Here is a 14044-nt window from a genome sequence, read left to right as displayed (position 1 = left end):
TAAACATCCATACCCATTGTCAGAAAGAACCACTTCTCTCTTCCGATACATGAAATAGATCCATCTGACATAGAAGACTGACATCATACTGAATGTCTTTTTAACCTTAGCTTTTTTTTTGGTAGGAATCTCCTCTAGTTTATGAACTGGAGGATATTTATAGCAGTGGTTCTCAATCTTTTTTCATTTGTAAACCCCTTTGGAAATCTCATATGGACATGCGGACCCCTTTGGAAACCCTATTGCCTGCATATATAGTTGAATTCTGTTCAGTTAGTTTTCAGTCAGGTTGAGAACCACTGCTTTATAGGATGTTTTTTCTTTAATCCCCTGAGATGTTTTATGTGCACTGAACATTTGGGAAGTCTTATACCACTAACAGCACCTCTGAGAAATGCCTGACTGTAAAGGTTTGGACTCACCCCTGTGGCGCCTCCTGCTGGTAGTCATTAGGAATGAGCTCATCCAGCCCCAGAGTGCCCTCTGCAGGCCGGTGATCCGCCTTACTGCCGGCCCCCCATGTCCCTCCGAGGTCCCAGTGCTGCTCCCCTGGCAGTACCCCCACACTCTCAGGTTCTGGGTCTCCACACCCAGGGGAACCCCCACCCCCTAACTTCACCTCACCTCAGTTTGGGCTACTGCCAGTCCCCATTTAGCCTGTTGTATTGGGGGCAGACTGCAGGGTATACGCCACTCATCACTGGCAAGGGGGTTTTGGACCTGCTGCCTCCACCTACCCGTGGGCTGCCCCTCTGCAACCCTGCACCTATTCAGCCTGTAGTCAGGCCTGTAGCCTGGGGCTTTCTAGGCTGGAGCTCCCAGCTCCTCTAGCCCTTCCCCAGCCCTGCTCCAATCTGGGTGTCCTGCCCTGCAGGCAGAGGGAGGAGTGACTGGGCTCCTGGCTTATAGCCTCTTATAGGGGCCAGCTGGGCCTGATTGAGCTGGCCACAGCTGTGGCTGCTCTGTTAATCCAGCTTGGCTTTTCCCCACAGCCCCAGCCCTCTTCCAGGGCTGGCCTCAGCCCTGTCAGGGCCAGAGCAGGTAACCACCCTTCTACACTGACTTTGAAACAAACAAAAACAATCAAATACTATTGGGGATCCCTGGTAAACATCTCTCCTTTATCTGTTGTTTTGCTATCTGTTGCTCGTCAATAGGGGAACGTGTTCTGATTCACATTGGTCCTGATCCACAAATCATTTGCAGTACTGTCCCAGTCCGCATATCTGTCATTTGCAGTACTATACTATAAGTTGCAAATGATGGATATGTGGAATCGGAACACGTTCCCCGGCTGGAGCAGAATCGGGCAGAGGCGGGGCAAGCCCCCATGCCCCGATCCTGCTCCCCGGCTGGAGCGCCGGGCAGGAAGAGTGGGGCAAACCTCAAGTGCCGGTCGGGGGGGGCAGAGTGGGTGGGGGTGCAGAGGTGCACATTTTTCCAGGGCACCCCATTTTTCCAGGAGCCCCTGGCCAGAGCATCTATCACCCCCTCCTCCGACCGCAAGGCCGGCTGGAGTGAGGGAGCGGCAGCCAGATCACTCCTACCCCTCCAGCCCCATCATTGCCTGCCCGCCCGAGGCCCCCTCAAGTTTTCCCTCCTGCCTACTCCACTGCTGTACCAGCAGATGCCCAGTGTACATAGTTTCAGTATCCATCTCCCTCTTCAAGAACACAACCCTGACCTATACTGGTGACCCGCTGTACAGCCAAAACAATAATTCTGCAACAGACCAAGAGTTGGAAGAAAGGATGTTTGTGGAAGTATCCCCTTGTGCCTGGGCATTGTGCAGTCACTCTCCTCCTCCTTTAGCACCCCCTGATGACATCTGCATCCTGAAATGGTCTGCCTCTTTCTACAGTCTGGCCCGCTAGCCAAGTCACGATTAATCCTGTGCCTTGTGGGGAAGCCAGAGCCCAACATGCCAATGGTGTGGCAGCATTACACAGGATGTTCACTCCACCTTCAGTCTCTGGGGCCTGCCCACCCTTGACTCCAGTGTCTTCATGCCACCCACCCTAGGTAGAGGAACCCAGGCCCACCCTCTTCTCTGGGTTCCAGGGACCCTGTATAGACTAAAGCAGGACTGTTTGTTTAGACCCTCTGTTGTATCCCTGGGTTGCTTCCCACCTTGGGCTGCAGCTCGACCTGCTCCCAGCCTGTTCCCAGCTGACACTTTTGAAAGTCCCAAAAGAGAGGAGAGCCAAGCTTGTTATGAGAAACAAAAGACACAAATTTCAGAGTAACAGCTGTGTTAGTCTGTATTCGCAAAAAGAAAAGGAGTACTTGTGGCACCTTAGAGACTAATCAATTTATTTGAGCATGAGCTTTCGTGAGCTACAGCTCAAGTGAGCTGTAGCTCACGAAAGCTCATGCTCAAATAAATTGGTTAGTCTCTAAGGTGCCACAAGTACTCCTTTTCTTTTTGAAAAGACACAAAGGTCTTGCTCCACACCTCCCTGCCCAAAGACGCTCTGACCCTTATAAATCTCTAGTGAAGCACTAGCCTCAGCTGGTCATTTCTTCCAGGCAGCTTCAAAGCAGTCTCTGCTTAGATTCTGACCCCAGCCAGACATTCCTGTCCAGGGCTAGCTCAGGAGATCTATTCCCTCTCTCAATCAGCCACCACTAAGCTGGGCTTTTCCTCTGTTATTTCCTCCATCCAGGCATGACACATTGCACAGGTGTAGCAGAGTGGGGCTGGTTGGACCCACAGGCTCCCATTAACTCCTTCCTGATGAGTTTGGAGTTCCAATGTCATCATGGTGTTTCTGATGCTTGGTTCTTTTTTGTATTCTTCAGAAAAGACAGGCTTTTGATGCATAAGATTAATCAATATGGTAAAATAGTAAAGGGGGAAACCCTCTGATCTCAAAATGTAAATGTTTAATGAAGACTCCTCCAGGGTGATGTGTGCTCGAGATTTTGCACGGGTTGGTTCTTGGCACAATATTCAATATTTTTATCAGTAATCTAGGGAAAGAAGTCATTGCTGTTAAAGTTAGATGACAGAGATTGGTGAAATGCTCATAATGATGAGGACAGGTCACTGATACAAAATAATTTGGTTTGTTTGGTAAATTGGGTGCAGTCAAACAACAAGCATTTTAATACATCCAAAAGCAAAGTCAGACATCTTGGAACAAAGAATGTATGTTACACATATGGGATGTGGGTGGGAAGGAAAAGAGACTGTACTCTGCTAAGCAGTGACTCTGAAAAGGATTTATGGGTCAAGTTAGCTAACCAAATGAATCTGAGCTCCCAGTGCGATGCTGTGATTAAAAAAAGCTAGTGACAACTTTGGATCTATAAACAGAGGAACATCCACTAGGAGTGGGGAGGTGGTATTACCTCTGTAAATGGCATTAGTGAGGCCATTGATGAGAAAATCATGTCCAATTTTGGTGTCCACACTTTGACAAGAATGTTGAAAAATTGGAGAGGGGTCAGAAAAAAAAACAATACAAGAAATATCTGAGGCTGAGGAAACACTTTTCAGTCGAGACTTGAGTATCTAGGTCATTTAGCTTATTGAGGAGGGGGTTAAGAGTGGACTCGATTGTGATTTATAAGAAGTTCCCTAGGCTGCTTTTGATAATAAATTATTTCCCTTCATTGGTAACCCCTTCATTTTGCACTCACTATACAGGGACATCAATACCTAAAATGAAAACAAAGGCTAACATTCTGATTCCTTTGAAGTCATCTAATGTGATATCCTGACCACATTTAAGTCGATGGGCCCAGTGGGCCCAGGATTTCATCCCTACTCATTTTGACTTCATTGGACAGCTAACAAAAATGGATGCAGTGTTGTTGTAACATGTTAGTCCCTGGATGTTAGAGAGACAAGGTGGGGGAGATAATATATTTTATTGGACCAACTTGTCTTCGTGAAAGAGACAAGCTTTTGAGCTTACACAGAGATCTTCTTTAAGTCTGGGAAAGGTGTTCAGAGTGTCACAGCTAAATAATAGGTGGAACAGGTTGCTTAGCATAACGAATTAACACATTTCAGGGGACTGTTCAAGGCGAAGTGACCCTTTAAAACCCCTCCAGTCATGGATGGAAAGGAAGGGAAAGAGAAAAAAAGCATCTTGGGGAGTGGGAGTTGTTAGTGGGTTATAGAATGTTATAATAAGCCACAAATCCAGTGTCAGTTCAGTCCATGATTTTTAGTGTCTAGCAAAGTTATGAATTTAAGCACCCAGGCTCATCTTTTGAAAGTGTTGGGCCGGTTTTCTTTGACGATGAGGACTGAGAGGTCAGATGTAGAGTTATTGCTTTGTGAAAGTGTTCACCCACAGGTGATGTGGTGTTTTTGTCTTAACATTTTCCTGTGTGCGTTCATTTGAGAGTGTAGTGATTGTCTGATTTCGCCCTCAGACATGCTATTTGGGCATTTTGTGCACTGGATGAGGTACATTATATGTTGTGATAGGACTCTGTAGGGCCCATGAATCTTGAAAGGTGCATTGTAAGGAGTGTTGATCATCGCAGCGGTGGAGATATGTCTACAGGTTTCACATCTGTTGTTCTGGCAGGGTCTGGTGCTGCTGCTACAAAGCAATTACTCTACACCTGACCTCTCAGTCCTCATTCTAAAAGGAAACCTGCACACACCTTCAAAAGACAAGCTTGGGAGTTTAAATTCATTAACTTTGCTAGCCACTAAAAATCATGGTCTTAATAAACATACTGGAATTATGGCTTATTACAACAATCTATAACCCACTAATAACTCCCACTCACCAAGATGACCTTTTTTCTCTCTTTCCCTGCCTTTCCCCCTATGACTGGAGGGGTTTTAATGGGCCACTTCACCTTGAGTGGTGCCCTGAAATATGTGTTAACTCCTTACGCTAAACAATCTGTTTCACCTTGTATTTAACTATGATATCTTGTATTTAGCTGTGACCCAGAAAGGTGGCCAATGTTACAATAGTATTTTAACAAAGTAATCCAGGTAATCTCTTTAATACAATTTCATTCAGTCTCATTAAAGTTTCTGCTCCAGAGAATGCAATATGAAACAAACCTTGATGTCTTATAACAGGAGCTGGATGAGCAACAGTGAGTTCTGCTTTGAAGGCTGCATAGAATAATAAGACCTAACAGAAGAGGATGTTGTTTTTAGATATTTATAAATCTGATAACTCCAAGGTGTCATACTGAAAACTACACTACTGCTAGAAAACTCCACTGTTACTCTGTAGTTAACAGGACCTGACAGAGGAATTTAACTTGCATCTTCTGTGTCAAAAGTTACTAGACTAGCTTGTGGCTATTGAGGTAATTCTGCAGATACTCTGAAAGGGAAAACATGTCTAAACTGACTGATTAAATCTTGTGATTAATTCAGACTGAATAAGTTGAGAACTGACCCACTCTTAATAGAGAATAAATTATCTCCAGTACAGACAGTTTTTGTTTAAAATCTCTTCATTCCTCAGATAAAAAATTATTACTGATCTCTATTGTTTGGATAAAAGGAAAAACCTGGTTTAAAACTGAGGACAGGAGAATGCTTGCAGGGGTCAGAACAAGTTTGTCACACTGATTTCATTTTATGAGTGAAACCATTTTTATAAAAATAATTTCACAACATCTCTGTCACATAGCTTGGTATGCTTTTAGTCTCATGCCAGAACATATGTAAAGTGTAGTCCCATTTATTGCATAATTTTGTCATTTTCTGTTGCTTATTTATGAAGCTACATCAATATACAACTCTCAGTGAAATTATGTTTATGATGAGGGATAGCAAAGCCTGGTCTACACTACAAAGTTAGGTCGATGCAAGGCAGCTTATGTCGACCGACTGTGCATGTGTCTACACTTAAATTGCTTTCCCACAGATGTGAGTGCCCCGTTACACCGACGTAATAACACCACCTCTCCAAGCAGTGTAGAGCCACAGATGATAGACAACGATGGGTATAAACACTTTGTTACTTATGTTGAGCCTAGCTGTCCTCCAGCTGCTGCCTCATAATGCCCCACACTGGCCAGCCTGGTCACCATTGTGAACTCCACTGACCAGGGGTCACAGAGACTGGAAGCCCCTCCCCTTTAAAGTCTCACAAATTTCTTTAAATACCTTTTCCTGATTGCCTGGCTTGGTGAGAGAGCACACCTAGCAACTCTCCATTGTTGAGTGCAACTGCCCAGCTGACCATGCCGGCTATATGCTCCAGATGTGCTCCTGCCTGAAGTAGACAGGAGATATTCGATATCCTGGGCCTGTGGGGAGAAGAAGCTGTGCCGGCACAGCCCCACACCAGCCATAGAAATGTCAGCACCTACAAGCAGATTGCTCAAGGGATGCAGAAAAGGGGCTATGACAGGGACCAGCAGCAGTGCAGTGTGAAAGCCAAGGAGCTGGGCAGGCATAACAGAAGCCAAAGGAAGCCAACAATCGATCTGGTGATGAGCTGCATACCTGTCACTTTTACAAAGCGCTGAATGCCATCCTTGGTGGAGACACCACCACCACTACGCAAAGTACTATGGATACCTCCAAGGAGCCCGAGTCACAGGTCTCTGCCATGAACTGCAAGGAAGAGGACATGGTGGACAAGAGGAGTATGGGGGACTCTCGACTGTGGAGAACTGGCTGCACAATGAGCCAAGACTTGTTTTTGACTCTACCGCAATCCAACCAGTCCTGCCAGTTGAGCACGGGTGAGCCCAATGCCAGGGAAGGAACTTTGGGCAAGTGTGGAGGTAAATTTTCAATTACAGGGATGGCTCCTCCAAAGTTAGGTTGGGGGGGTGGGGGGAAGCATGTGGAGAAGTTTGTTATATACAGAGAGATGTCCCTAGAATTCTTCTGAGAAATCTTGATGAAACTTTCAGGAAGGTACTCTGCGATCCTCTCCTGAAGGTTTCTAGAGAGAGCTGCATTATTTCTTCTTCTTTGATAACTTCAGTAGGTACCATTGCAGTAAACAGGCTAGCAGGATACAGGCCTGGGCAGCTTCGGGATGCCAGCAGCAGCTGTGTTCTCTAGGCCTTTGTTACTCTCAGAAGTGAGATATCAGCTAAAATCACCACTGCCTATGGAAAATGGTGCCAGTATTCAGTGTCATTGCCCTACACTACTAGAATCATGCACCCAAGCAACTACCTCCTTGTAGTGGGGCGGCTACCCCACTCCCACAGAACAAGGGTTAAAAGCAGCCCTGGAGAGCAGCGGCTGGGAAAAGGAGTGAAAGCATCTGAGGGAGTAGCTGACCACAGGTGTGGCCAGCCCAGTCAGGCCACAGATGGCCCTATAAAGGGGCTGTGAGCCAGGAGCTGGAAGGGGTCTCACTCTATCCCTGTAGTGGGAAGGGATAGCTGCTTGAGGGCAAGGGCAAGGGCAAGGGCAAGGGCAAGGGCAAGGGCAAGGGCAAGGGCAAGGGCAAGGGCAAGGGCAAAGGGATCTGGGGAGCTCTAGCCTGGTAAACCCCCAGGCTACAGGCCTTGGTGAAGGCCTACAAGAGGTACTGGGGTTGCAGGGGGCAGCCCAAGGACAAGCAAACGCAGCAGGTCCTAAACCCTTGCCAATGATGAGTGGCCATTACAGACTGCAGTCTACCCCAGGGAAAGGGGACTGGATGACAACTGACAGTAGCCACTGAGGCAAGGTGGGGTTGGGGGGTTCCCTGGGAGGGGAAACCCAAAGTAAGGGGGTACTGCTGGGGGCAGAACCCTAAGGTAAAGAGGTACTGGGGTCTGCGAGGGACACAGGGGCTGAGGCAGGCGAGACAACCGCTGGCAGAGGGTGCTCTGAAGGCTGGAAAGAGCTAATTCCCAAGACGACCAACAGGAGGTGCCACACTGGTGAGTCTTCGACCTCACTACACTCCTCATTTCCCCACCCTCCAGCAGGCCATACTCATTATGGCTGGTGCTGTGACTGGTGCTGTGCACAAGCACTCCTAAGCAGAAGTGAGGATGCAGTGCTTAAAACTTTAGGGGCGCAAAGGGAGTGAGTTCAGCACTTAAGTTTCACTTTCAGTAGTGAATAAACTCACTTTGGTACCTCTGTGTTTTATTGGTAGTTGCTACCATTGAGGCCTTCGGGGGCTCCCTCTCCACTTCCGTGGAATGCCTGAGCTAGGTAAGAGGAGAAAGAAGAGAACTCATGGTGACATGTTCAGTGAGATCCTGCAAGCCAGTGCTGCATCAGACCATAAGCACAGGGCCTGGAGAATGAACACTGCGTGCAACCTGGAGAAGGAGACAATGTACAGGAGAAAGACCCAGAGCAGGAAAAGGAGAGGAAGATGCACCAGGACATAATGGTGCATCTCAGGCAGCAAACACAGATGCTGCAGACTCAATAATCCCAGTCTCACCTCCCTCTGCAGCCCCTTGAGATCTCAATATCAGGACCTCCATCTACCCCCCACCAACATTGCACATGGCATCAAGGCTAGCTGCCTTCCCCTACCACTCCACCCCAGGGGACATAAAAGACAATCACAGCTTCACATCCACTGACCGGTGAAAGTCATGGTTGATGTCCATTTCAGGCACACACGTACCAATGTCCTTTCTCCTTAAGTTCTGTTCTCTTAATTTATTAAGTTTTTAATACATTTGTTTTAAAATTGCACAAGGTTTACTGCACTGGTTTTGTTACTGAATAGAAATCCAACCATTTGGACCATGATTCATCTTTATGAGTTCACAACATATGCTGCTGAGTGCTCAGCACAGAGTCACACAACTCATAGGGTCATTCACAGTCGGTTCACTGACAATGTTATATTCCAGTATGTAGAGCAATCACCACATGATTCCTACGTAGGTCTTTCAAAGCCTCCCTAAACTGTACAACTCTGTGTTGAGTTATTCGAATAGCCCTTCTGTCTGACTGTTCAAATTCAGCAGACAGATGTTCCACCTCCATCCGGGTGGAAACTTTCTCCACTTTATTTCACATATATTATGCATGACACAGCAGGCAGCTACAATCATTGGCATATTTTTCTCACTGAGGTCCAGTTTTGTGAGGAACCAAAGCCAATGCCTCTCCAAATGACCAAAAGCACATTCAGCTGTCAATCTGCACCTGCTGAGCTGGTAGTTGAATCGCTGTTTGGTGCTGTCGAGGTGACCAGTATATGGCTTCATGAGACAGGGAAGCTAGGAGTAGGCTGGGTCCCCTAGGATCATACTGGCATTTCAGCACTCCCAATGGTAATCCACCAATCAGGAAAGAAAATCCCAGCTTGTAGCTTTCTGAACAGTCCTTAAAAATGCAAGTGGCATGCACCTCCCCTGACCAGCCCACACTAATGTCAGTGAAGTGTCCCCGGTGATCCACCAATGCTTGCATAACCATGGAAAAGTAACCCTTTCTGTTGATGTACTCTGGGGCAGGGTGGTCTGGCACCGAAATTGGGATATGCATACTGTCTATCGCTCCAGTGCAGTTCGGGAACTCCACTGCTGCAAATCCATCCACTATGTCCTGCACATTGCGGAGTTACAGTCCTGCGTAGTTGGTGGCCCTGCACATTTGCGTCACAATGGGTCCCACGGTGGATTTCCCTACTGTAAATTGATTCCTGACTGACCGGTAGTTTCCACAGGGCAATCGCCACTTGCTTCTCCACTGTCAGTGCAGCTCTTTCTGCTGTCCCTATGCTGGAGACCTGGGGAGAGCTCAATGCACAGATCCAGGAATGCGGCCTTGTGCATCTGAAAGTTCTGCAGCCACTGCTCATCATGCCAAACCTGCATTATGATGCGATCCCACCATTCAGTGCTTCTTTCTTGGGCCCAGAAGCCGTGCTCCACCATCTGCAGTTGCTCCGTGAATGCCGCCAACATCCTTGAATCAGTTCTTGATATGTCCCACAGCAATCTGTCCTCTGGAATCGTGATGCTTCCTAGTCATTTGGTTCTTCTTGCGGCTCTGAAAATACTCCAGGATCAGGACGGCTGTGCTTGCAATGCTCATGACAGGGCCGAGCTGGGCAGGCTCTAGGCTTCTGTCAGAGATGGTGGACAGCCAGGAGGGCCGCGCGGGCTTGTGGGATTTTGAAAAAAAGTTGCGAAAATTATGGGATGTAGATAACATTATGAGATGGAGACAGCTGCAAACTGGAACATTGACCCCATGCTCCCCTTCATCGCAGTGTGACTTGTTTCAGCCCTATCATGTATTGCCAAAGCTTCCCAAAAGAAGTTTAAGTTTAAGGGGCCACACCTAAAACATGGCCCCTAACTGTCTCTTACAGCTATCTTAGACAGAGGACTTGTTCACACATCAATATCAATAGATAGTGATCTCAAAGGCCAGCTCCCTACCAGCAACCCAGTGCTATGGCTGTGCCAGAGCCCAAAGTTGAACATGGGGCCAAATGTTCTCAATGATAAGCGCACTGCTGTGGGGTTCCTTACCCCCTAGAAACTAGAGAGTCAGCCCAAGTCTTGCCAGCTATTGGGTTTGCATATCGTTGCATAAGACATTTCAGTCTGGGTTTTCTAGCTGCAGAATAACAACAAGCAACATCTTCCCTGGAGACAAACAGGAACAAATCCATTTAAAGATAATGGCATAAGCAATGGAGAACACAGTCCTTTCATATGGAATTAATGCTATTCTTAATTAGCGTAAATAGTGTTTAGGCACAAGGGTGATCCATGAATTATAAATGAATAGATAATTAGGCAGATTACTTCCCTTGTAATCTCATTTCACCAGTTTATGTGCTACACACTTTTTAGCTTGTAAACAGTTCACTTAATTGCATCGATAGCACATGACAAACACCCTAGCTGTTTTGAGCCCTCCTACACTTTTTAGTTGTTGTATCAACCAGGAAAGGTACTAACAAGCTTCAACAGGACTTTATTTTCAAAGTGGAAACCTCATTACCAAGCTGCTGCTGCACCCTCTGTAGCTCGCTCCCAGCCTCTCAACTCCTCCCCCTCCTTCCTGTTTCCTGTCCTTTCAGACTCCCAACAGCCAGTGCTCCCAATTCTAATAATTACAAGCAACATCTAACCACCACATTCCCTCCTCTCTTAAACTCTCTCAATTAAAATAAACATTATTGTTCTAACCAAAGGAACAAATATGAAACAAGACACTATACTGTTGGCAGAAATATTACACTGAAAACACTGTAGATACTACATAACATAGTCTCTAGTCCAGACAGGTGGTCATCTGGGTCTGACAGGCCATTTCTCAAGCCCCGGTTCCAGTGCAATGTCTTGTTGTGTTGGTATGATGATGAAGTCATCTAATGCAGACTGGGTGTTGGCATAATCTCCTCTTAGTACATAGGCAGGTACAAGATAAGAAGCATTCCATACCCGCCCATCAGAAAGTCGATAGGTGTAAGGTCCCTTCTTCTCTATGATTTTAAGAGGAGCTATGAATTTGTGGTCCCCTTTGTGTAAAATTCCAGGTTTTTGTATTCTAGTGAAGGAACCACACTCAAACTTTGGCTCCTTAGCACCCCGCCGCTTGTCTGTGAAAGCCTTAGACTTTGCTTGGTTCTGTTCAACTCTTTTTCTCACATCATCCTCATGTGGGGTATCAGGTCGTGCCTTTAACAATCCAGCAAATGTTCAGTTTAGTATTCATCTGTTTCCCATGCAGTAACTCTGCGGGTGATCTTTGTGTTGTGGCATGTCGTGTAGCCCAGTATGCTTTCAAGAAATCAGTAGTGAAGGGTATCCACAATTTATATCCTTCCCTATATCCTTCCAGTTTAGCTGTTTGCAAACTCTCTTTCAAACTTCTGTTAAACCGTTCAATTTCCCCATTGGCTTGAGGGTAATAGAGGGATGACTTTCTGTGTAAAATGTTCCTCTGTGCTAGAAAAGGTTCAAACTCCAGGGAAGTAAGTTGACTACCATTATCTGAAACCAGTTCTTTGGGGTTACTGTCCCTGCTAAAAACTGAAGAGAGGAACTTAATTACTGTAGCAGAAGAGATTTGCGATGTAAACGCTACCTTAGGCCATTTACAGAAAAAGTCTATTAAAGTGATGGCATAATGGCATTCAATTGGAGCAGTATCAAAGGGTCCTACAATGTCAATCCCCACTTTTTCCCATGCAGATTCAGGAAGAGGAACAGGCTGTAATGGAGGGGTACATGTCACTGCTGTCTTATCATGCATTTGGCAAGTGACACAGGATTTTATGAGTGCTTTAGTTTGAGAGTCCATCCCTGGCCCCAATACAGATCCCGTAGTCATTGTTTGGTTTGGACAATTCCTTGATGAGTATTGTGTGCCACGTGTATGAGTTTTGACTGTAATTCTTGTGGCACAAGGAGCCAGTGTGTACCTCGTAGCACAAAGTCATCAAACAAAGTTCATCCCAAACTCTAAAATAAGGCAAAAAGAAAAGGAGTACTTGTGGCACCTTAGAGACTAACCAATTTATTTGAGCATAAGCTTTCGTGAGCTACAGCTCACTTCACTTTCCACAGTATGCATCCGATGTAGAAGATCTTTTTATACACACAGAGCATGAAAAAATACCTCCCCCCACCCCACTCTCCTGCTCGTAATAGCTTATCTAAAGTGATCACTCTCCTTACAATGTGTATGATAATCAAGTTGGGCCATTTCCAGCACAAATCCAGGTTTTCTTCCCCCGCCCCCCCCCCCAAACCCACTCTATTTGAGCATAAGCTTTCGTGAGCAACAGCTCACTTCAGAGTGGGTTTGTGGGGGGGGGGAGGGGAGAAAACCTGGATTTGTGCTGGAAATGGCCCAATTTGATTATCATACACATTGTAAGGAGAGTGATCACTTTAGATAAGCTATTACCAGCTGGAGAGTGGGGTGGGGGGAGGTATTTTTTCATGCTCTGTGTGTATAAAAAGATCTTCTACACTTTCCACAGTATGCATCCGATGAAGTGAGCTGTAGCTCACGAAAGCTTATGCTCAAATAAATTGGTTAGTCTCTAAGGTGCCACAAGTACTCCTTTTCTTTTCACCAGTTTATATACTCTAAGCTATTAGTATTAGATCCTTGCATTCATGTTGTAGATTGGCTGAGGTTTTTACCTTTTGAAATAAACAAAACATGAGAAAAAACTCATATTTTGACTAGTACTGTAGTAAATACCAAACATGTAGGCATTTATAGGGATATTGGACTATGAATGCTGATTTTAAACAGCAGGTGCTGGTAAGAATGAACGGTACTTTAACTCTGAATTAACTTGTCACTGTCATCCAGGGTTTTTCTTCCACTGTTATTGCAGTATTTTGTTTCTGACCTTTGAGTGCTCTAACCATTCTAATTTTCTCAAATGACTGATCATGAATAAAATAATGAAAAAGTACAGTACCTGAAAGCTAACAAAGCATTAATCTAGAGAGTTTAAGAAACAATTATAAAGAAAATAAAGCCCAGTTCCCTGCTGTCTAAAATACTCTATATTTTAGAACCCAGCTAGTTATAAAGGATTCTAAATTCTTCAGCTCCTAGTTAGGTATCTATATTAGATACTTAAAAGCCCCAATTACCATACTGAGTTCCTCAGAATCTATATTTATCCTCACAACAACTCTGAGAAGTAGGAAAGTACGATTTTCCCCATGTTACATATCAGGAACTGAAGCACAGAAATCTATAGAAGTTAGGAGCCTAAATACCTTTGTGGATCTGGGCCTAAGGGTATGTCTACACTGCAAGTAAAAATCCACAGCTGGCCCGCGCCAGCTGACATGGGCTCACAGGGCTCAGGCTAAGGGGCTGTTTAACTGCAGTGTAGGTGCTTTGGCTGGAGCCGGAGCTCTAGGAACCTGCAAGATGGGAAGGTCCCAGAGCTTGGGCTGCAGCCCAAGCCCAACTATCTACACCACAATTAAACAACCCCTTAGCTTGAGTCAGCTGGCTTGGGCCAGCTGTGAGTTTTTAACTGCAGCGTAGACATAGCCTGCTTTTCCCTGAATAGCGCCCACGACTTTACTTGTCCCCTTTTCATTTATTGCGGCATATACTTTGCAGATCTTAAAGCAGGTGAGCTTTAGAGCTGTTTTAAAAAATGTGTTACAAAATATGTAA

At 45.7% G+C, this 14044-nt stretch overlaps 1 long non-coding RNA gene across 1 annotated transcript; it reads right to left on the bottom strand.

Moving 5' to 3' along the window:
• Positions 1-4122: 4122 nt before the first annotated feature.
• LOC122462021 lies at positions 4123-12782 on the bottom strand. The gene is made up of 3 exons (XR_006284345.1): positions 12760-12782; positions 6617-6619; positions 4123-4260 (listed from the first exon to the last, which is right to left on the bottom strand). It is a non-coding gene; the product is annotated as an uncharacterized LOC122462021 (long non-coding RNA).
• Between the last annotated feature and the right edge of the window lie 1262 nt (positions 12783-14044).

This window comes from Chelonia mydas, chromosome 1, assembly GCF_015237465.2.
Source record: "Chelonia mydas isolate rCheMyd1 chromosome 1, rCheMyd1.pri.v2, whole genome shotgun sequence".
Taxonomy (NCBI): Eukaryota; Metazoa; Chordata; order Testudines; family Cheloniidae; genus Chelonia; species Chelonia mydas.
Note: the sequence above shows the minus strand (reverse complement) of the source record. Positions and strands in the feature narration are given on the sequence as shown.